Below are 25757 nucleotides of genomic sequence, written 5' to 3' on the forward strand. Positions count from 1 at the left end.
ATAATTGTTTAACCATAGTGATTTTATTTTGTGTATTTTAACATAGTGATTTTATATTCTGTATTTATTATTTCTAATAGCTGATGTTCATAGAGGTCTAATTCTGTTGTTTGTTGTTTCTGTTGACTTCACTGCCAGTGTCTCATATCCCTATTAGTTCTGTAATTTTAGACTATAAATTGATTTTTTTGGTTATTTAAATCTTGGAATCTTGTGAGGCCTGGGATAGGAATGAATTCCCATGGAAAGGATTTATATTTGTTTATGCCAGACATCTTAAAGTATTTAACTTAAGGCACTAGATCTTAACATATTATTTTTTCAGGTTGAGATTCCTTCAGGCTTTTCTGTCTGGAACTGAGGTATAAACAGAAAAGTTAACTTTTTTCACTTTCCTTTGCTGTTGGGTAGAACTCTTTTTTTTTAATGCATTTTTTCATAATGAATATAGCTTTTCAAGGTTTCTGCTTTCACGTAGTGATATTAGTTTCAACTCTCCATCATGCTAGGGATCAAGGACTAGCCTATCTTCTTTGTCTTGCTGTTAAAGCCTAGATCTCTGTTGTCAGCAAATACCCTCCAGGGAGCTATAGTGTCAGTTCAAGATTATTACACTACTTTTTAGTTCCGTTCCCCCTTTTTAAGGCCCTATGGATTTTCCTTACTCTCAGAAGTCCAGTTAGACATGTAAAGGATGATTGTTGAATTTTAAATGCCATTTTAGGTATTTTTAAGTGAAGAATTTTTTTTAGCTCAATGTTCTATTTCTTTAACTGTTCATGTATTCTTTAGTTTTATACTAATCCAAATATGTTTTGATTTTTCAAATGCTCTTTGAAATCATTTGTCTTCCTTTTTCATATTCTTCTCTTCTATGATGCTTCCTGATATTGCCTGTATCTTACTAATCAATTCTGTTCTGTCAATCGAGGAAATACTTTAGTATTGTTCCAAAATGGAAGAAGATTATGTTGGATAGTTAAGAACTCTGTTGCAAAGATATTTGTATAAAAATGAAATCTATTTTTTGTCTTTTATTAAATATATGAAAAATAGTCACTAATGAATTTGTTAATGTTTTACTTTAAAATATTTTGACATTTTACAAAGCTTAAATGTTTGTTTTTATGTGCAATTAGATTTTCTATACTCTTCAGTTATAGTATAGATTCCGAACGGGTTAAACCTATAATTTACTAAATAAAAGTCATATTTTTATTAATATTTATATTAAAAATTAAAACAGCTTTTAAGTGCCACATGCTTTGCTTTGTCTACAATGTCTGCTATGAAGGCAAAATAATATTTTCACTTATCAATATGAGGACTCAATTACATCTGCTAACAACTCAAAGTTGACATTAAGCATTCGTGTCTAGTCATTTTACTGGTTAGAAGTGCATATCTAATGGAGCTCATGGAATATATTACTCATTATATCCCTTTAATTGGATCACCTTGTTTTCATAAATATTATGACAACGATGGAGCTATAACAGCAAAGCTACATGGTGTACTCACATTTCATTTACTGTTTCCTAAACGTTTATAGTCTTGTTAAACTAAGGTAGAATTGTGGCATTTTAGATGTTCTGTTTTCAGTTCTGGCAGTTTCAATATTGCATAGTCATAGGATCTTTGTGAAATGAAATTATTCACATAGAGGTGCAGAGGTCACTATGAATGTGTTCTCATGATTTGTGCTCTGGTACTGTCTTTTAGGAGAAATTGAATTGTAATAAGGTATTATTGGTACTTGGTTCATTTAGATGTTTCACAGACTGCTTATACTGATTGTATTGAGTTACATCAAGATTGTGGTGCATATTATAAGAATCAGCTTCTTTACCATCAAAGACTATATTATATTAATTCTCATGATGGAGTCTAATATATTTCATAAGCCTGTCTAGTCTCTTATCCTCTGCTCTCACCCATTTCTCTCCCTACATCTTACATAACATCCCCTGAACTTTTTGCTGTTCCTTATACAATCTATATTTACTGTCTCCCTGCCTTCACCATTATTTTTCCTCCAGCCTTACATAGTCTTCTTTCTTCTTCCCATTCCACTGAAATTATTATCGTCTTTTAAGGATTAACTCAAATGCTGCTTCCTTCATTAAGCCTTCTTCATGGATTATGGAGTCAGCCTGCCTGAGTTTGAAACTTGGGCTACTAGCTAGCTAGGTAACCTATGGTCAGATTCTCTACTGAGAATGTCTGAATTCTGTTTTCTCAACTGACAATTCTCTGTACCTCAATGGCCTCATCTGTAAAATGGGGATAATAATACTACCTACCTAATGAGATTGTTAGTACATTCAATGAATTAATATATAAAACAGTACAGTGCCTAACTATAAATAGTAAATGTTAAATAATACTAATATAGTAGTCAGAGTAGTCAGTAGTAGTCAGTAGTCAATCATTTTCTCTCAACATTCCTTTAGTACTTTCTTATACTTCATTTTGATACTTATAGAATACTTCTGTTATACTAGTTTACATGCATGTTTTCCTTCCCCAGTAAACTGTGAGCTCTTTAAATATAGGACTCCTGTGGATAGGTCCTCAATAATTTTTTATTAAATTGAATTGGATTGAGACTATAGATCCTTTTTTTAACTTCCCAAATTTCTAATTAAACCATGCAATGTTTTTGTCTCATATAGATTTAAAAGGCTAAAATAATTGGGATTATTTAGTTTTAAGAAAACAGAACTGAATATTTAATTTACATTATCATTCTTATAGTTGTCATTGTTAATATTATTATTATTACATATCTTTAAATGGACTTTTTAGGAGTAAGTTGCAGACATCATGACTCTTCACTTCTAAATACTTAACTGTCTCCTTTAAGAACATTTTCTTATATAGCCATAGTACAATGATCAAAATAGGATATTTAATTCAGTACATACTCTTGTCTACTATTCAGTTCAGTAGATTGTAGTACATTTAGTTGTCATGTCTCTTTAATTTCCTTTAATGTGAAACAGTTTCTCAGCCTTTCTTTGTCTTTCATACCATGGACTTTTTTGAAGAGTTCAGGCCAGTTTTTTGTAGAATATTTCTCAATATGGATTTGTCTGATGTTTTCCTCATGATTAGATTAAAGTTACACATTTTGGGCAGGAACAACACAGAAATGATGTTGTGTCCTTCTCGGTGCCTCCTTATCAGGAGGCATATTATGTCTGTTTGGGCCCAGTGATGTTAACTTTAATCATTTGTTTAAGGTGGGGTCTGCCAGGTGTCTCTACTCTAATGTTACTATTTTGCTCTACTGAGTTATTAAGTAGTTCATGGGGAGATATTCCAGACTACATAATAACTTGTTTCTTTTCAAACTTTCACTCACCGATTTATATTCGTTTGATGCTTTCTTGCCTGTGATAGTTGCAAAGTAGTGATTTTTCAACTCCATCATATTCTATATTTATTAGTTGCCACTCTACTGTAAGAAAGCCTTCTTTCTCTTTTTTGTCTTTCTTCCCTTTCTTTCCTTCTTTCTTTCTCTCTTTCTTTCTTTCTTTCTTTCTTTCTTTCTTTCTTTCTTTCTTTCTTTCTTTCTTTCTTTCTTTTCTTTCTTTTCTTTCCTTCTTTTGACTCATGAATTTTTGTTTTATTAAATAAGTTATAATATATCACTGTCATTATTTATTTCAGTGCTCAAGTTGTCCCAGGTTGTAGGTGCCTTCAAGCTGGCTCCTGATCCTTTGGAAATGCCCCAATCATTCTATGATCATGTCCTTAATTTCTGGCATAACAAAATAATTACAGGCTCATTTTGTCATTTCCCTGCCCCAGCCATAGAATCAACTGTTTCTCCAAGGAGCCCTTGTTTCTTTTAGTAGAGAATAGTATTTAGAAACTACGATTTGGGCACTAGGTATGCTCGTTGCTAACAGTATTGCTTCTAGGTTTTTTCGGTAGAGATATGTATTTATAGACAGATACATTAGGAAATAGCTGTATGTATACATACATCTACCTACACATACATAATCATACACATCAATACCTACTATATCTATATATCTATGTCTATTATCTACATATATTGAAAATCATGAGTTTATGCAGATACCTCTAATTCCAATCCAATACCACAAGATTCTTCCTAGTTTTTCTGAATTCAGTATCTGTATCTACATTTTCCAACAGTAAAAATTAAAGCACCAAACATCACCTATGTATTTGCTCATTTGTTCAGTCCTAGAATATATGGACAGTAATTTGAGTTGCTTTACCCATATCTCTGTGAAAAATACACCTACTAAGTTGAGTTCCAATTTGTTTGCAGTTATTTTCATCTTTGAATTGAGGGTATATGGTCACAGTTCTCACGCAGGTAACTGTGATCAGATGGTTCTACGGAAGATGAACTATGAGAAGTGAAAAATGAAATGTTTAAGTTAGTATTAGTCATGTCCCCTGATAGAAAATCTTCAACCAACATTTCCCTGCACTGAGAAGATCCAGGCAATTGCATGTTCTCTACTACCTGTTGTCCTCACATACCTGTGATTTCTTACTCTAATGAACTAGGATAAATACTGTGAACCTGAAGACTCATTTTGTTAAGTCCAGAGACACCTTTTGTTCTTGACCTTTGAATTTTTGCCCTCTGAGTATGAAAGAAAGAATGGATATAGTCTTTTGCCTTAAGACCTAGAATAGAGCTGCTCTAAGTCACACTCCATCGATATTTCCCTACGGCCTTTCTGTTCTCCAGTAGTTTTTACATGGCTGGTTCCTGTATTAGGAGTGGCTCCTAGTCCCTAATAACCACATCAATCACATAGAAGGGAGGAGAGTCAGAAGCATAACCTTATAGAAGAGAAAGGCAATAAGAAGACAGTTGCTTAGGTGTTGTTCCAGTTATAATCTCTTCTTTTTTTTTAACATCTTTATTGGAGTATAATTGCCTTACAATGTGTTAGTTTCTGCTGTATCACAAAGTGAATCAGTTATACATATATGTATGTCCCCATATCCCCTCCCTCTTGCGTCTCCCTCCCACCCTCCCTATCCCACCCCTTCTAGGTGGTCACAAAGCACCGAGCTGAACCCCTGTGTTATGCAGCTGCTTCCCACTACCTATCTGTTCTACATTTGGTAGTGTATATATGTCCATGTAACTCTCTCACTTCGTCCCAGCTTACCCTTCCCCCTCCCCATGTCCTCAAGTCCATTCTCTACGTGTGCATCTTTATTCCTGTCCTGCTCCTAGATTCATCAGAACCACTTTTTTTTTTTTTTTTTTAGATTCCATATATGTGTTAGCATACGGTATTTGTTTTTCTCTTTCTGACTTCACTCTCTATAACAGACTCTAGGTCCATCCACCTCACTACAAATAACTCAATTTCGTTTCTTTTTATGGCTGAGTAATATTCCATTGTATATATGTGCCACATCTTCTTTATCCATTCATCTGTCGCTGGACACTTAGGTTGCTTCCATGTCCTGGCTATTGTAAATAGTGCTGCAATGAACATTGTGACACATGTCTCTTTTTGAATTATGGTTTTCTCAGGGTGTATGCCCAGCAGTGGGATTGCTGGGTTATATGGTAGTTCTATTTTTAGTTTTTTAAGGAACCTCCATACTGTTCTCCATAGTGGCTGTATCAATTTACATTCCCACCAACAGTACAGGAGGGTTCCCTTTTCTTCACACCCTCTCCAGCATTTATTGATTGTAGATTTTTTGATGATGGCCATTCTGACTGGTGTGAGGTGATACCTCACTGTAGTTTTGGTTTGCATTTCTCTAATGATTAGTGATGTTGAGCATCCTTTCATGTGTTTGTTGTCAATCTGTATATCTTCTTTGGAGAAATGTCTATTTAGGTCTTCTGCCCATTTTTGGATTGGGTTGTTTGTTTTTTTCATATTGAGCTGCATGAGCTGCTTGTAAATTTTGGAGATTAATCCTTTGTCAGTTGCTTCATTTGCAAATATTTTCTCGCATTCTGAGGGTTGTCCTTTCATCTTGTTTATGGTTTCCTTTGCCGTGCAAAAGCTTTTAAGTTTCATTAGGTCCCATTTGTTTATTTTTGTTTTTATTTCCATTTCCCTAGGAGGTGGGTCAAAAAAGATCTTGCTGTGATTTATGTCATAGAGTGTTCTGCCTATGTTTTCCTCTAAGAGTTTGATGATGTCTGGCCTTACATTTAGGTCTTTAATCCATTTTGAGTTTATTTTTGTGTATGGTGTTAGGAAGTGTTCTAATTTCATTCTTTTACATGTAGCTGTCCAGTTTTCCCAGCACGACTTATTGAAGAGGCTGTCTTTTCTACAATGTATATTCTTGCCTCCTTTATCAAAGATAAGGTGACCATATGTGTATGGGTTTATCTCTGGGCTTTCTATTCTGTTCCATTGATCTATATTTCTGTTTTTGTTCCAGTACCATACTGTCTTGATTACTGTAGCTTTGTAGTATAGTCTGAAGTCAGGGAACCTGATTCCTCCACCTCCATTTTTCTTTCTCAGGATTGTTTTACCTTTAGCATTTGTTGTAAAGCTGGTTTGGTGGTGCTGAATTCTCTTAACTTTTGCTTGTCTGTAAAGGTTTTAATTTCTTTGTTAAATCTGAATGAGATCCTTGCTGGGTAGAGTAATCTTGGTTGTAGGTTTTTCCCTTTCATCACTTTAAATATGTCTTGCCGCTTCCTTCTGGCTTGCAGAGTTTCTGCTGAAAGATCAGCTGCTAACCTTATGGGGATTCCCTTTTATCTTATTTGTTGCTTTTCCCTTGCTGCTTTTAATAGTTTTTCTTTGTATTTAATTTTTGAAAGTTTGATTAATATGTGTCTTGGCATGTTTCTCTTTGGATTTATCCTGTATGGGACTCTCTGTGCTTCCTGGACCTGATTGACTATTTCATTTCCCATGTTAGGGAAGTTTTCAACTATAATCTCTTCAAATATTTTCTCAGTCCCTTTCTTTTTCTCTTCTTCTTCTGGGACCTCTATAATTCGATTGTTGGTGTGTTTAATGTTGTCTCAGAGGTCTCTGAGACTGTCCTCAGTTCTTTTCCTTCTTTTTTCTGTATTCTGCTCTGCGGTAGTTATTTCCACTGTTTTATCTTCCAGGTCACTTATCTGTGCTTCTGCCTCAGTTATTCTGCTATCGATCCCATCTAGAGTACTTTTAATTTCATTTATTGTGTTGTTCGTCGTTGCTTGTTTCATCTTTATTTCTTCTAGGTCCTTGTTAAATGTTTCTTGCATTTTGTCTATTCTATTTCCAAGATTTTGGATCATCTTTACTATCATTATTCTGAATTCTTTTTCAGGTAGACTGCCTATTTTCTCTTCATTTGTTTGGTCTGGTGGGTTTTTACCTTGCTCCTTCAACAGCTACGTATTTCTCTGTCTTCTCATTTTGTTTAACTTACTGTTTGGAGTCTCCTTTTCGCAGGCTGCACATTCGTAGTTCCCGTTGTTTTTGGTGTCTGCCCCCAGGGCGTAAAGTTGGTTCAGTGGGTTGTGTAGGCTTCCTGGTGGAGGGCACTGGTGCCTGTGTTTTGGTGGGTGGGGCTGGATCTTGTCTTTCTGGTGGGCAGGACCACATCCGGTGGTGTGTTTTGGGGTGTCTGACCTTAGTATGATTTTAGGCAGCCTCTCTGCTAATGGGTGGGGTTGTGTTACTGTCTTGCTAGTTGTTTGGCATGGGGCGTCCAGCACTGGAGCTTGGTGGCCATTGGCTGGGGCTGGGTCTTAGCATTGAGATGGAGATCTCTGGGAGAGCTCTTGCTGATTGATATTAAGTGGGGCCAGGAGGTCTCTGGTGGTCCAGTGTCCTGAACTCGGCTCTCCCACCTCGGAGCCTCAGGCCTGAAACCAGGCTGGAGCACCGAGGCCCTGTCAGCCACATGGCTCTGGATCACTGTGATGATAGAGGTGCTCAGCACCCTGTACCTTGGGAGGATGCTCCGCCCCCTCAATCTCTTTTATTCTTTTTTTTTTTTTTTAACATCTTTATTGGAGTATAATTGCTTTACAATGGTATGTTAGTTTCAGCTTCACAACAAAATGAATCAGTTATATATATACATCCCATATCTCTTCCCGCTTGCGTCTCCCTCCCTCCCACCCTCCCTATCCCACCCCTCCAGGCGGTCACAAAGCACCGAGCTGATCTCCCTGTGCTATGCGGCTGCTTCCCACTAGCTAACTACCTTACTTTTGGTAGTGTATATATGTCCATGCCTCTTTATCGCTTTGTCACCGTTTACCCTTCCCCCTCCCCATACTTTTATTCTTATATTCAGAGTTGTACTGTCTTCGAAATATGGCCCACTTAGGTATACATAAGGCCTTGGTTTTGCTTTTGAGCTACATGAGAGCACTAACTCCTAGGGATACTGATATAAGGGTGGTATCTAAAAACTTTAAACATAACCACTCATTCACCCTTACCCCCTGCCCCCCAGTTTAGAGTATATACTTATCAGCTAAGATAAAAGAAAAATTTAATGGCAGAGTTTTACTAGAAGGAGGTAGTAAGATCTCACCTTTCAAGAGGGTTTTAAACCTAGTAGATTTCATTTGCTTGGGACAGGTATGTATGAATTCTTAGAACAAGAATTACAACCTGCTATATTTTAGTTCCTGTTATGTAAGTCACTGATTGAATTTATGGTTCTAAGGGAATGTATCATTTTTCAATCCTAGTGGCAGATTATTCAATTAGTAGTGAGATGTTCCTTTTTATCAACCTTTATATATAGCACTTATAGATGACTGAGGTTTTTAAATTTAAAAGCGTATCCTGATGAGGATCATTTATTTAAATACTCATTTTTCCCCCCATTTGTTTTCCATAGAGTATTTGGGGTGTAAAAGAATGATTGATCCTTGACGTTAGGAAAAAATATAAAATAAGACAGTGATACATGATATAACTAATAAAAGTTGGCCTCAGTGCAAAGTCTCTGCCCTCCCCTGACCTCTTTGTTACATGCTTCTATAAACCAACAGGGTCACCCTTTCTTTTTCCAGCAGAAGTGATGGAAGGGAAGGGTGTGGTCAAGGTCTTTGGAGAGAGTTGTATCCAATGTGGAGAATGGAAGGACTAAACAGAGCCTTTTCCTCTATCAGTGATTCTTAACAACGTTCTTACCAATGCTAAAGGATATGGTAAATAGCATTATTTATTGCTGTTTGTGCCAGAAGACCAGGGATGCTAAAAGTTCACCATAATGAAGAATTATCTCATCTGCAATATAAGCATTGCCCTCCTTTGGGGAAAACATAAAAGTTTGTTTTAGGGTCTCTAGTCAGGGTATAAGAATGCTACATTGTCCTAAACCATTGCTTTTCAAGCTAGGATATCCATTGGAATCATTTGGATGGCTTGTTAAAACATCGATGGGCCCTACCCCAGAGTCTGAGAACAGGCCCTAGAATTTTCATTTCTAAAAAGTATCAACTAATGCTGCTTCTGCTGCTTTGGGGACCACAGGGTGTGAAGTTTCACTCCAGGTAACTGGTATAGTGCATGCATGGGCTGCTTTGATTGCCACCAAAGTAAGATGAACAAGACCAAAGTTTTCTAATTTTTTTTTTTTTTTACAACCTAAAGAATTGTTTTTTGGCCCTTAGCACGGACTACATCAAATACAAGCATTTGTGCATACCTCTGGACCATCTGGTAACTATGAAAACTTCTACTTTAAGCCAAATATGCTAGCAAATATAAGTGGAAGTAGAAGTATCTTGATAATGTAAATAAAAGTAACTGTCTCTTTCAAGAAATTTTTTTCCTGAAATACTTGTCCTAGATTCTTACGATGAGACTCAAAATTAGCATATTTGTTTTCCTACTTTAAAAAAATTATTCTCCAGTGAGACAATGTAAGGATATAGTCTCCAACACTTTATTTATATTGAATAACTTTAGACTATAAGGCTGTTACATTTTGAACTTTTTGGCACTTAAAATACTAAAAGCACACCAAGAGAATGAGATCAAAGGTTTTTGGGAGTTTTTTTCTCCCCACTTTTCTGGAGAAGAAATTCTCTAACATAAATGTTTTTCATTTCTCTAAGTTATACTTAGCTGTGAAATTCAAAACCTGACCATATTTGACTCAGAACTCTACAAATTTGTAACTGTTTTCTCTCCTTTCAAGAGTGAGGTTCTCAACAAGAATTTTGGTGCTTTACCAAAAGTAATACAATCTTGTATTTAAACTGCATTTTAATCTGAAGCTAAAAGCCTCTAAAACATAGTATGTATAAATATAGACAGAATTTATGTTAAATGTTTTAAAATATAACAAAGTTGCAAAGAACAAGTTTGCTATTTGCTTAGTGGTGCTCTTTTGATTTAGTGCCAAACATGAATACATATAGATGTAGAGACTGAGATAGAGAGATATATCACATATGTATTATATTATTATATATTATGTATACAAATGATATAAAGCAGACCATGTGTTAAATTCATCTCCTTTTCTAGTAGAAAGTTAGAGTCAGCTAAAGTAATAGTAGAAGGAATTGAAACTGGCAGAGAGATGTGTAAATTTTTACTAGGCAAATTCTTCCAATTATTATAGCATTAGACACTCCTTATATAAAAATGGTGGTCTTTTATAAACTACTAATTAATTGTACTTGGTAATCAAGAGAGGTTATACTGATGGTAGGAATTTTTTTATGTAAGTTTGAATGAGTAACCATTAGGTGAATGTTTTAATTTAAAAGAATTAATGTACTGTGTTGTAATCTTTATTTGAAAGGAAGGTAATATAAAGAGGTAGAGAACTAGTGGAAAGTTATCTTTATTTTTTCAGTGTTACTTTCTTCATGTGGAATTTTAAAAGGTTTAAAGTTTCTTCATGTGAAATGTTAAAAGTTTAAATAAGAAAAAGAGAACTATGTAAAATACACACTTTTGTTATGTAGTTGACCTTTGAAAAACGCAAGGGTAGGGGTGCCAGTCCTTCCTGCAGTTGAAAATCCCTGTATAACTTTTAGTCAGCCCTTGGTATACAAGGGTCCTCTCATATTTGCGGTTTTGCATCCACAGATTCAAGTAACTGTGGATTCAGTTAATACTATTGTATTACTGTGAAAAAAAATCCACCTATAAGTGGGCCTGTGCAGTTCAAATCACAGGTCAACTGTAAATGTGTAATAATAATTCATTGATTTTTGTTTATTTAAGCCGTTTTAATTTAAACCTTAAAAAAAATGATATACCTGTTAAAATTTCACATGAAGTAGCACTTTAAATAATTTAATCAAATTCTCCTCAAATTTATCTATAGGTTCAATGTAACTTTTATCAAAATCCCAACAAGGGCTTCCCTGGTGGCGCAGTGGTTGAGAGTCCGCCTGCAGATGCAGGGGACACGGGTTCATGCCCCAGTCTGGGAAGATCCCACATGCTGTGGAGCGGCTGGGCCCGTGAGCCATGGCCGCTGAGCCTGTGCGTCCAGAGCCTGTGCTCCGCAACGGGAGAGGCCACAACAGTGAGACGCCCACGTACCGCAAAAAAAAAAAAAAAAACCCAACAAGATTTCTAGTAGATATAGACAAGCTTATTCTAAGTTTTATACGGAAAAAAAGAATTTAGAAAAAAAAAATGGTAGAGAGAATCATTCTATTCAATGTTAAGACTTCCTGTACAGCTATGGTAATTGGAGAGGTAGACATCATATAGATCAATAGAACAGAATAGAGAACCTTAAAAAAGGCATAAAAGCAACTCAGTTGTAAGAAGGACAGTCTCTTCAACAAATGTTGCTGGATCAATTGGACATCCATAGGCAAAGAAAATGAATATCAAAATGCATCCCTTATGTAAAAGTTAACTCAAAAAGGATCATAAATTTAAATGTAAAATTTTAAACTATAAAACTTTAGAAGAAAATGTGGAAAAATATAAAAAAACTTTGGGAACTGGGAGTAGAAACAGAATTCTTATACATGACACCAAAAGCACAATCCATAAAAAAATTTTGATAGGTTGGACTTCATCAAAATTTAAAATGTTTGCCAAAGATTCTGTTATGAGGATGATAAAACAAGCTAAAGACTAGAAGAAAATATTTGCAAACCAGAAATACAAATCTGACACAGAATTTGAATCTGGAATGTACAAAGAACTCTCAAAACTCAGCTGTAAAAAACAAACAAACAAGGAATCCAATTAGAAAATGAGCAAAAGACATGAACAGCCATTTTATTAAAGAGGATATATAGTTGGCACTATGCACGTGAAAAAATTTCTGCTTCTTAACCATCAGGGAAATGTAAATTAAAACTACAGTGAGATATAATTACACACCTATCAGAATGGCTAAAATTAAAAAAGTAACAAGAGCAAATGTTGACAAGGATGTGGAGAAACTGAATCACTCATACCTTGCTGGTAAGAATGTAAAATGGTGCAACCACTTTGGAAAATAGTTTGGTACTTTCTTACAAAACTACAGATACAATTACCACAAGACAGTTGCACTGCTGAGCATTTATCCCAGAGAAATGAAAACTTATATTTGTTCAGAAACCTGCACCTGAATGTTCATAGCAACTTTATTCATCATAACCTCAGACTGGAAATAACCCTAATGTCCTTCAATGGGTACATGATTAAACAAATTCTGGTGTGTCCTTGCTATAGAATCCTACTCAGCAATAAAAAGGAATGGCTTAGTTATACTTGTGACAACTTGGATGGATCTCAGAGACATTATGATTAATGAAAAAAAGCCCATCTCGAAAAGTTACCTGTACTATATGATTGCATTTATTTAACATTCTCAAAATGATAAAACTAGGGAGGTGGAGACAGATTAATGGTTGGCAGGCAACAGGAAAGGCCATGGAGGGATGCTACTGTCAAGGGAGTTCCATTGTGGTGATGAGGTGGTTATGTGAACCTATACATGGGATCAAATTGCATAAAACTGTACATATGCTCACAAATAAAGGCATGTGGTGAAAACTGAGCAAGGTCTGTGGTTAACAGTATTGTACTAAAAATAATTTCTCAGCTTTGGTATTGTACTGTAATTATATAAGATGTCACCATTGGGGAAGCTGGATGAAGAGTTCACAGGATTCTATGTAATATTTTTGCAACTTCCTGTGAGCCTATAATTATTTCAAAATAAAAAGTTAAAAATAGAATTTAAGTAGAAATTGGAAAAGATCAAGAAAATAAAGAATACTGAAATTATTTCTCAGCTCATCTTTTTCAAAAATATCAGAAAACTTCTAGAGACTATTTATAAATCAAATGATAGTTTGATACAAGGCAAGAACTACAAAATGAATAACAATGCAATGCTAATATACACAGTTAAACCTTGACTTTATTTTTTTTATTTTGTTTATTTATTTTTGGGATCTTCCCGGACCAGGGCTCAAACCCATGTCCCCCGCATTGGCAAGCGGATTCTTAACCACTGTGCCACCAGGGAAGTTGACTTTAACTTTGACAGACAGTCCATTTCACAGGTTGCTATTCTCAAGCTCCTAGAGAAATGGAGAGAGTCAAGCATAACATAATTTGAGTCTTTTTATATCAACATTGCTTCAGAATATTAATTGGTATGATCTAGGAATAGCCCTAGTATAAATCCTGGCTGATAGTTTGCACTAGGGCTCCTGGCTGCCACCAGAAAACTTCAGGGTTCCTTGAAGCTGTCATGGTGTTACATATGTTATGGTGATAGAGAGGGATGTTATGTTCATGAGGAGAAGTAGAGAAACGTCTTTCATACTGAAAGTTTAGTCGTGTCCAATTTCAATTATACATTTGTATTTCAAAGTACTGAAACGTAGGACTGAGTGTTTTGTTTTGGCTGTCAAAATGGTTGAGTGATTAAGTTTATTTTGAACTTTAAATCAGCTCAGGTGTGGAAATGACCCAGGTGTATAATGTACTACTAACTAATCGTCTGGAGCCACTTTGCTGTAAACAAGGCCTGAAAAAGAGTAGCAAGATTAAATTCAAGTTTTATTACTTCCATGTCTGCAACAAAAATAAGTGCAGGGCCAGTATCAACCAGAGAGGCAGAAATTCTTTAACTAGGGGAGCATTGGTAAAATGGGCTCACAGCTTTGGTACCTTATATCCACATAGCATTGGGCTCACTGGGTTTCTTATCTTTTTTTTTTTCCTTTTCTGTTTTTAAGCCATGAAACTGGGTTGTCTTTGTAGGAAAATACAATGCTTTTTTTTTTTTTTTAAGTGTACTTAATCATGGCATGTGATTAAAGAAAAAGTTAAAAGTCTTTTTTTCTCCTGGAGTTATATTTGTTGTAATTCCTCCCAGTATTATGTTATGCTTTGTTCTATCCTTTAGGATTAGACTTCAAGAACCCTATTTATAGACCATGTTTTTAAGTACTTTGCAAGCAGAGCCCATGATGACTGGTTACCACGAAAGGTTTTAATGGCCAGTTTATCTAAGGTGGATTACATGGAATCTTCTAAGAGTGTTGCTTTTTAAAACAAAATAAATAAAAGTGTTTGATGTGAGGAAGTATCTATGTGAGTAAGCAATTATCTGAATTTAATTTAATTAGGTCATGTAGAGTATGAAATTATTTGGAAACTTTTTGTCTGTGTACAAATGAACAAATTGAGAATTTATTGAACAATCAAGGAGATTTGGGTCTATTCCTAACTTCACTAAGTCATTTATTATAGCACTAGGCAAGTTTGAAAGTTACCATGGTTTGTTTTAGGAATATTATTAATTCACTGATAAGAAACCTCAAATTATCCATTCAGGTGAATATTGTTTATTAGTATGTTTCAGAGATCAAATGGCTTCAACAGATTGAAATAGGTTTATGTGAGTAATGAAGTACTTATTTCTGAAAACCAGTACTAGGCAAAGGTTCAGATCTCTTTAGTTTGTGTTGAAATGTAGTTAGGATGGGACCATTTTAATTCAACAAGACTTACCTGGTCGGTAGGTCTGGAGCACCCTTCTAGTCCTGCTATGTTTTTAGCAGCACCAAGTTCTCTTAGGGCTGGAGATGTGTACCCATTTTAAGATAAGACTTTTCCTAAGAATTTCATTCCATTTTTTTCTTTCAGAATTTTTCTGATGGGTACTGTAATAACAGGGTTTGATGTTTTATTTACTTATTTATTAAAAAAATTAATTTTTTAACATCTTTATTGGAGTATAATTGATTTACAATCGTGTGTTAGTTTCTGCTTTATAACAAAGTGAATCAGCTATACATATACATATATGATCACATAACAAATATTTTATAATACTAGGGTAAACTCAATTTCTAGGACAATTCCTTATCTTAAAACAAATAATTTATTTTTTTGAATTTTTTAAAAATACTTCAATATAAGTGAGATCATACAGTATTTGCCTTTGACTTATTTCATTTAGTTTAATGTCCTCTGAAACAAATTATTTTACATGACAGTTTTACTCTATGTCTACTGCAATGAGAAAACAGAAGTATTAATATTTTTGTGGCAGTGTGCACATCTAACAAACTAGACATGCATGAAAAACTACAGGGTTTTTTGCAGGGGAGAGATTAGATAGGGCTAAGTCCTCCCTTTTTTTTTTTTTTCTAAAACAACTTTATTAACTAAATACTTTCATGCCCAGGGTACCTATTCATACTTAAATTTTTTCAGCAACAAGGAAAGGAAGGAAAACCAAGCTGTCAAAGGCAGTGTTAAACAAAATGACTTTCCAGTCACGCCTCTCTGCTTTCATCTAATCTAGATGGTTTACTGTAAAATCAGGTAATTGTTGGACTACTATGATCTAACCAAAAAGTGTTTTAAAATAATTTTATGAAAGAAGTGCTTTTGATAAGTTTCTTTCAAGTGACCTTAAATCTCTTTAATAAGCAATATTCACATTTATAGTTACTTTTCATCAGATTCTGACTTACATTCTTGATCAAATTCTATAAAAAGTGATTGTATGAGTCAGATTCCAGAAAGGAAAAGATGACACATTCAAATTGGGAATATTTGAGGGGGTTTATATGTAGAGACATTAATTATAAAGTTGTAGGCAGGATGTCTTAACTGTAAAGGGATAGGGCAGGAACTTGGCATTAGTAGCCACAGAGCTGTTTCTACCTCTAGGCCTGATTGGACACAAAGAGGAAAAAGAAAAGAGAAAGTCCATAGAGCAAGCTGCTTTGAGAAGGGCAGAAACCTTCAGGCAAGAGACAGAGGCAGCCTCAAGTGACTGAAGGGGTGAGAGGAGAGTTAAATTACCCTGCCCTCATTCTCCTTTATTATTACCATCTGTCTGATCTCCTGCTGGGGCTTTTCCCTGACCAAACCCATCCAGATGCCAGAGGGCAAGGAAGCCTGTTGATGTACCCTATGCAGGTCACCACCAGGGCAGAGAGCTAGCTGAATTTGGAGGAGGCAAACCTACGATACCTGGCAGAGTAATTATGGAATTCAGGACTGAGAGAGACACTAGAGATCATCTAGAATGAGGAAATCTGAGGTTTGTGGAGAGGATAAGCAGCCTGCATTGTGTTACACACAACAGAGACGCATTGTCTGTCAGTCAGCTGTGCCCAGAACTGGAGCTCTACATTCATTATGCTTTGTAATTATGCCACAGTCACCTCTTACAGCATCTGTGCACATCTCATGTGGGAAGTTACACTGATTTGTACTGCTATTAATAAAATTTGAAAATTTTTAACCTGGTGGGTGGGATTTGCACTTATTAGAGGAAATGTTTTGGCATAGTACTTCATCCCATAAATCTTATATCAGCCCATACTATAATTGCCTGAAAATTACTTTCAATGACCATACTTGCTATAGAAAATTGCTGTTTAATGTGACTTTTCTTAAATCCTAGAGTTGTGGAGGTAAGATAGGGAGAGGAATTAGAATAACCCTCTAGCTACTGGACTCTTTGCTTTAGAGGTTTAAAATTTGGGACTCATTTGATTAAAATTAAAAGCAGTCTATAAAACTCTTAATATATTAAGAGTATATATTGTTTGCCTTTTTTATTTTAGAGAATATTGTTTGCCTTTTTTATTTTAGTTAGCAACATGTTTTTCTTAAAGCTGAGAAATTCCAGTTTTATGTTTTAGTTCTATTTTGTATACAGAAAACTGTAGCAGAAGTGGGCAGTTTCTATAGGTCCTTAAGAGGATGACAGTCTCAGGCTAAACACTAGCACAGAGTCTGCACTCTAGGAGTCAGCTAGCAATGGTAAGATCAGAAATCTGAGATTATTTTTTAAGTTGTTTGTGTTTATTTTTCCCATTGAAAAAAAATTTTTATTGGAGTATAGTTGATTTACAATGTTGTGTTAGTTTCAGGTGTACAGAAAAGTGAATCAGTTATACATACACATATATCCAATTTTTTTAGATTCTTTTCCCATATAGGCCATTACAGAGTATTGAGTAGAGTTCCCTGTGCTATACAGTTCTTATTATTCCCTGTGCAATGTAGTTCTTATTATCTACTTTATATGTAGTAGTGTGTATATGTCAATCCCAATCTCCCAACTTAGCCCTCCCCCCACTTATACCCTGGTAACCATAAGTTTGTCTTCTACATTTGTGACTCTACTTCTGTTTTGTAAATAAGTTCATTTGTACCTTTTTAGATTCCACATATAAGCAATATTATATATTTGTCTTTCTGTGTCTGACTTATTCACTCATTATGGCAATCTGTAGGTCCATCCATGTTGCTGCAAATTGCATTATTTTGTTCTTAAACTATGTGTTATTTTATTTTATTAGTTTCCTATTTTTTCTACCTCGAGTATTTTAAAAAGTCTTTTAAAATCCCAGCCTGTCTCCATTGTGCTAATGGGAGCCCAAGAAAGATCTTTCTATTATTATTTTTAGTTGAAAGAGAATAACATACCCTGAGAAGGCAGCATGAAGGTGGAGGTGGCAATTCAAGTGAAGCTCAATTGAAAGGTGAAGCTGAATGGGACAAAGGGAGGCTACTTGGTCCAGTTGTCTTACACCTGGAGGGTTAAATGTTAGTAGTTGGTTTTAGTTCAGTAAAGAAGGTGATTGATTACTTTCCCAGATACTGTCTCTCCCCCGAGACAGCTCCTTGAGAGAGAATCAGGCATTTGTGTTTGTAACTCGTGCCTGACTGAGGAACCAGTACAAAGAAGGCAGAGATTTAATGAATTCCTGAATGAAATAATGAATGAATCAAATGGGGGGAAATAGTATGATTCTGACTACTGAGCATCCTCAGAAGAAGAAAATAAATTAAGAAATATCTCCTCGTTAAAATGACCATACTACCCAAAGGAATCTATAGATTTAATGTGATCCCTGTCAAATTACCCATGACATTTTTCACAGAACTAAAACAAATAATCCTAAAATTTATATGGAACCACAAAAGACCCAGAATTGCCAAAGCAATCTGAGGAAAGAGAACAAAGCTGAAGGCATAACCCTCCCAGACTTCAGACAATACTACAAAGCTACAGTAATCAAAACAGCATGATACTGGCACAAAAACAGACATATAGATCAATGGAACAAAATAGCCCAGAAAAAAACCCCACGCACTTACAGTCAATTAATCTTAGACAAAGGAGGAAACAATATACAATGGAGAAAAGACAGTCTCTTCAGCAAGTGGTGTTGGGAAAGCTGGACAGCGGCATGTAATCAATGAAGTTAGAACACTCCCTCACACCATACACAAAAATAAACTCAAAATGCATGAACATGTAAATATAAGACATGACATCACAAAATTCCTAAAGGGTAAAACAGGCAAAACAGTCTCTGACTTAAATCATAGCAATATTTTCTTAGCTCAGTCTCCAAAGGCAAAAGAAATAAAAGTAAAAATAAACAAATGGGACCTAATCAAACTTATAAGCTTTTGCACAACAATGGAAACCAAAAACAAAACAAAAAGACAACCCACAGAATGGGAGAAAATATTTGCAAACACACACACACACACACACACACACAATGGAATACTACTCAGCCATAAAAAAGAATGAAATAATATTTGCAGCAACATGGATGGACCTAGAGATTATCATACTAAGTGAAGTAAGTCAGACAGAGAAAGACAAATATCATATGATATCACTTATATGTGGAATCTGAAAGATAAGACAAATGAACTTATTTACAAAACAAACAGACTCACAGACATAGAAAACAAACTTATGGTTACCAAAGGGGAAAGTGGGGGTGGGATAAATTAGGAGTAAGGGATTAACATATACACACTACTATATATATTAAATAAACAAGGATTTACTGGATAGCACAGGGAACTATATTCAATATCTTGTAATAACCTATAATGGAAAAGAATCTGAAAAAAATCTGAAATATATATATATGTATGTAACTGAATCACTTTGCTGTATACCTGAAACTAACACAATATTGTAAATGAACTATAATTCACTTAAAAAATTATATCCAAGTTCTGATTTTTTAAAATTTACTGAAAACAATATTTGCAAACATCTGGATGGACTCAGAACAAAAATGAACGTTTTTCTTTTCATTATTACAGTGAGACTCATGTTTTTTAATGGAATGGTCAATGAAGTGCAATACATTAATTCTTCGAAACCAGTGTTTTGAGATAACTCATTCTTATAATTGTGTCCCCAAAGAGCAGAGCATGATAGATTTTGTACATCCTCCTCAGTAGGACATCTAACTGAGTCTCTGAAGCCTGTGTGTTCTCTACTTTCACAATATGAAGAAGACCAGTCCAGAAAACTGCTGTGTAACCTAGTAGTTTGGTCAGTTAATAGCACAAGCATTTTGCTAAGATTTACAAAAAAGGATGAAAGAAAGAAAGAAAAGACACAGAGAGAAAGAAACAAAGAAATAAAAAATAACAGAAACTTCATGTACAAAATACAGAGTTCTAGGTCAGTAACGGCTTCCTCAAGAGATTAGAGCCACCTGATGTTGAACTTGGAGAGTCAGCTTCAGCAGCAGGATTTCCTATTTGGAAGCCCATAGGAGGAGATAGCTCCAGTAAATCTATATTGTTTTAGAATAGATACCTTCTAGAACTTTCTTTTTAAGGAAAACGGATTTAAAAGAATTAATTTTTTTCTTAATCCCCTGTTTACTGAGACTTTGATCTTACCAGCTAGGTTTTGCCAAACATATTACGTTTTAGGAACATAATTTCTGCAGTGAAAGGATTACTGAATTGGAAACACTGAAGCAGTAGCTGTTGTAAAAGGCCACAAAAAAAGAATGTTGATTTTTAGTTGGGAAAGATGTCAAGCAGTTCTTGAATTTGGCCTTGAAACAGAGTAAATTTTAGATTAAAAGAAAGAAGAATGTGAATTATTCTAGTGAGAGGGAAGAGCATTAACAACACTAGGGAAAATGGGTATGGAAAGGAAATTTCAGGTGAATGTCAGAAAACTAGTTTTATGATGTAATACCAACTAGGGATGATTGTTTAAGAGGAATCAGCTCATTGAGAGCCTTTAATGTCATACTTTATGGGTTTTTTTCCTCTCATAATAAAGGCCAGTTTTTGTGGGGGGTTTTTTGAGGGGGAAGTGGAATTGCTGTTGGTTTTTTTTTTAACTTCTTTATTGGAGTATAATTTCTTTACAATGGTGTTTTAGTTTCTGCTTTATAACAAAGTGAATCAGCTATATGTATACCTGTATCCCCATATCTCCTCCCTCTTGCGTCTCCCTCCCACCCTCCCTATCCCACCCCTCTAAGTGGTCACAAAGCACCAAGCTGATCTCCCTGTGCTACTTCTCACTAGCTATCAGTTTTACATTTGGTAGTGTATATATGTCCATGTCACTCTATCACTTCGTCCCAGCTTACCCTTGCCCCTCCCCGTGTCCTCAAGTCCATTCTTTACATCTGCATCTTTATTCCTGTCCGCCCCTAGGTTTTTCTGAAACATTTTTTTTCTTACATTCCATATATATGTGTTAGCATACGGTATTTGTTTTTCTCTTTCTGACTTACTTCACTCTGTATGACAGACTCTAGGTCCATCCACCTCACTACAAATAACTCAGTTTCGTTTCTTTTTATGGCTGAGTAATATTCCATTGTCTATGTGCCACATCTTCTTTATCCATTCATCTGTCAATGGACACTTAGGTTTCTTCCATGTCCTGGCTTTTGTAAATAGAGCTGCAATGATGAACACTGTGGTACATGACTCTTTTTGAATTATGGTTTTCTCAGGGTATATGCCCAGTAGTGGGATTGCTGGGTCGTATGGTAGTTCTATTTTTAGTTTTTTAAGGAACCTCCTTACTGTTCTCCATAGTGGCTGTATCAATTTACATTCCCACCAACAGTGCAAGAGGGTTCCCTTTTCTCCACACCCTCTCCAGCATTTATTGTTTGTAGATTTTTTGATGATGGCCATTCTGACTGGTGTGAGGTAATACCTCATTGTAGTTTTGATTTGCATTTCTCTAATGATTAGTGATGTTGAGCATCCTTTAACTTGTTTGTTGGCAATCTGTATATGTTCCTTGGAGAAATGTCTTCTTAGGCCGTCTGCCCAGTTTTGGATTGGGTTGTTTCTTTTTTTGATATTGAGCTGCATGAGCTGCTTATAAATTTTGGAGATTAATCCTTTGTCAGTTGCTTCATTTGCAGATATTTTCTCCCATTCTGAGGGTTGTCTTTTCATCTTGTTTATGGTTTCCTTTGCTGTGCAAAAGCTTTTAAGTGTCACTAGGTCCCATTTGTTTATTTTTGTTTCATTTCCATTTCTCTAGGAGGTGGGTCAAAAAGGACCTTGCTGTGATTTATGTCATAGAGTGTTCTGCCTATATTTTCCTCCAGGAGTTTTATAGTGTCTGGCCTTACATTTAGGTCTTTAATCCATTTTGAGCTTATTTTTGTATACGGTGTTAGGGAGTGTTCTAATTTCATTCTTTTACATGTAGCTGTCCAGTTTGCCCAGCACCACTTCTTGAAGAGTCTGTCTTTTTTCCAGTGTATATTCTTGCCTCCTTCATCAAAGATAAGGTGACCATATGTGTGTGGGTTTATCTCTGGGTTTTCTATCCTGTTCCATTGATGAATATTTCTGTTTTTGTGCCAGTACCCTACTGTCTTGATTACTGTAACTTTGTAGTATAGTCTGAAGTCAGGGAGCCTGATTCCTCCAGCTCCGTTTTTCTTTCTCAAGATTGCCTTGGCTATTCAGAGTCTTTTGTGTTTCCATACAAATTGTGAAATTTTTTGTTCTAGTTCCATAAAAAATGCCATTGGTAGTTTGGTAGGGATGGCATTGAATCTGTAGATTACTTTGGGTAGTATAGTCATTTTCACAATGCTGATTCTTCCAATCCAAGAACATGGTGTATCTCTCCATCTGTTTGTATCATCTTTAATTTCTTTCATCAGTGTCTTATAGTTTTTTGCATATGGGTCTTTTGTCTCCTTAGGGAGGCTTATTTCTAGGTATCATATTCTTTTTGTTGCAGTGGTAAATGGGAGTGTTTCCTTAATTTCTCTTTCAGAATTTTCATGATTAGTGTATAGGAATGCAAGAGATTTATGTGCATTAATTTTGTATCCTGCTACCTTACCAAATTCATTATTAGGTTGTCCATTTCATTGGCATATAGTTGCTTGCAGTAATCTCTCATGATCCTTTGTATTTCTGCAGTGTCAGTTGTTACTTCTTTTTCTTTTCTAATTCTACTGATTTGAGTCTTCTCCCTTTTTTTCATGATGAGTCTGGCTAATGGTTTATCAATTTTGTTTATCTTCTCCAAGAACCAGCTTTTAGTTTTATTGATCTTTGCTATTGTTTCCTTCATTTCTTTTTCATTTATTTCTAATCTGAGCTTTATGATTTCTTTCCTTCTTCTAACTTTGGGGTTTTTTTGTTCTTCCTTCTCTTATTGCTTTAGGTGTAAGGTTAGGTTGTTTATTTGAGATGTTTCTTATGTGTGTTCTTAAGGTAGGACTGTATTGCTATAAACTATTCTCTTAGAACTGCTTTTGCTGCATCCCATAGGTTTTGGATCGTCATGTTTTCGTTGTCATTTGTTTCTAGGTATTTTTTGATTTCCTCTTTGATTTCTTCAGTGATCTCTTGGTTATTTAGTAGTGTATTGTTTAGCCTCCATGTGTTTGTATTTTTTACAGATTTTTTCCTGTAATTGTTATCTAGTCTCATAGCGTTGTGTTTGGAAAAGATACTTGATACGATTTCAATTTTCTTAAATTTACCAAGACTTCATTTGTGACCCAAGATATGATCTATCCTGGAGAATGTTCCATGAGCACTTGAGAAGAAAGTGTATTCTGTTGTTTTTGGATGGAATGTCCCATAAATATCAATCAAGTCCATCTTGTTTAATGTATCATTTAAAACTTGTGTTTCCTTATTTATTTTCATTTTGGATGATCTGTCCATTGGTGAAAGTGGGGTGTTAAAGTCCCCTACTGTGATTGTGTTACTGTCGATGTCCCCTTTTATGGCTGTTAGCATTTGCCTTATGTATTGAGGTGCTCCTATGTTGGGTGTATAAATATTTACAATTGTTATATCTTCTTCTTGGATTGATCCCTTGATCATTATGTAGTGTCCTTTGTCTCTTGTAATAGTCTTTATTTTAAATTCTGTTTTATCTGATATAAGAATTGCTACTCCAGCTTTCTTTTGGTTTCCATTTGCATGGAATATCTTTTTCCATCCCCTCACTTTCAGTCTGTATGTGTCCCTAGGTCTGAAGTGGGTCTGTTGTAGACAGCATATATACGGGTTTTGTTTTTGTATCCGTTCAGCCAGTCTATGTCTTTTGGTGGGAGCATTTAATCCATTTACATTTAAGGTAGTTATCGATATGTATGTTCCTATTACCATTTTCTTAATTGTTTTTGGTTTGTTATTGTAGGTCTTTTCCTTCTTTTGTGTTTCCTGCCTAGGGAAGTTCCTTTAGCATTTGTTGTAAAGCTGGTTTGCTGGTGCTGAATTCTCTTAGCTTTTGCTTGTCTGTAAAGGTTTTAATTTTTCCGTCAAATCTGAATGAGATCCTTGCTGGGTAGAGAAATCTTGGTTGTAGGTTTTTCCCTTTTGTCACATTAAATATGTCCTGCCACTCCCTCTGGCTTGCAGAGTTCCTGCTGAATGATCAGCTGTTAAACTCATGGGGATTCCTTTGTATGTTATTTGTTACTTTTCCCTTGCTGCTTTTACTTTTTTTTCTGTGTATTTAATTTTTGATAGTTTGATTAATATGTGTCTTGGCATGTTTCTTCTTGGATTTATCCTGCATGGGATTCTCTGTGCTTCCTGGATTTGAATGACTATTTCCTTTCCCATATTAGGGAAGTTTTCAACTATAATCTCTTCAAATATCTTCTCAGTCCCTTTCTTTTTCTCTTCTTCTTCTGGGACCCCTATAATTCGAATGTTGGTACATTTAATGTTGTCCCAGAGGTCTCTGGGACTGTCCTCAATTCTTTTCATTCTTCTTTCTTTATTCTGCTCTGCAGTAGTTATTTCCACTATTTTATCTTCCACGTGACTTATCCATTCTTCTGCCTCAGTTATTCTGCTATTGATTCCTGTAGAGAATTTTTAATTTCATTTATTGTGTTGTTCATCATTGTTTGTTTGCGCTTTAGTTCTCCTAGATCCTTGTTAAATGTTTCTTATATTTTCTTTATTCTTTTTCCAAGATTTTGGATCATCTTTACTATCATTAGTCTGAATTCTTTTTCAGGTAGACTGCCTATTTCCTCTTCGTTTGTTTGGTCTGGTGGGTTTTTACCTTGCTCCTTCATTTGCTGTGTGTTTTTCTGTCTTCTCATTTTGCTTATATTATTGTGTTAGGGGTCTGCTTTTTGCAGGCTGCAGGTTCGTAGTTCCCGTTGTTTTTGGTGTCAGTCCCCAGTGGCTAAGGTTTGTTCAGTGGGTTGTGTAGGCTTCCTGGTGGAGGGGACTGGTGCCTGTGTTCTGGTGGATGAGGCTGGATCTTGTCTTTCTGTTGGGCAGGACCACGTCTGGTGGTGTGTTTTGGGGCGTTTCTGACCTTAATATGACTTTAGGCAGCCTCTCTGCTAATGGGTGGACTTGTGTTCCTGTCTTGCTAGTTGTTTGGCATAGGGTGTCCAGCACTGTAGCTTGCTGGTCACTGAGTGGAGCTGGGTCTTAGCGTTGGGATGGAGATCTCTGGGAGAGCTTTCACCGTTTGATATTATGTGGAGCTGGGAGGTCTCTGGTGGACCAATGTCCTGAACTCGGCTCTCCCACCTCAGAGACCCAGGCCTGACACCCAGCCGGAGCACCAAGTCCCTGTCAACCACACGGCTCAGAAGGAAAGGGAGAGAAAAGGACAGAAAGAAAGAAAAAACTAAAATAAAGTTATTAAAATTAAAAATTTAAAAGTACAAAAAAAAGAGAGCAACCAAACCAAAAAGCAAATCCACCAATGATAGCAAGTGCTGTAAACTATACTTTAAAAAAAAAGCAGAAACGAACAAAAAATAACGGACAGGCAGAACCCTGGGACAAATGGTAAAAGCAAAGCTATACAGACAAAATCACTCAAAGAATACACATACACAATCTCAAAAAGAGAAAAAAGAAAAAAATATATATATATTATCTCTAAAGAAAGAAAAAAACGGAAGTGAGCAACCGAATCAGTAAACAAATCTACCAATGATAATAAACTCTCAATACTAAACTAAGATAAACATAAAACTAGAAACAAATTAGATGCAGAAAGCAAACCCCAAGTCTACA

The 25757-nt window shown here is 35.5% G+C and overlaps 1 protein-coding gene across 1 annotated transcript in view; it reads left to right on the plus strand.

The window, feature by feature from the left end:
- GSTCD (glutathione S-transferase C-terminal domain containing) overlaps positions 1 to 25757 on the plus strand; it is a 133869-nt gene that overhangs the window by 20266 nt on the left and 87846 nt on the right. The window lies entirely within an intron of this gene.

This window comes from Lagenorhynchus albirostris, chromosome 4 (genome assembly GCF_949774975.1).
Source record: "Lagenorhynchus albirostris chromosome 4, mLagAlb1.1, whole genome shotgun sequence".
NCBI classification, from domain to species: Eukaryota; Metazoa; Chordata; class Mammalia; order Artiodactyla; family Delphinidae; genus Lagenorhynchus; species Lagenorhynchus albirostris.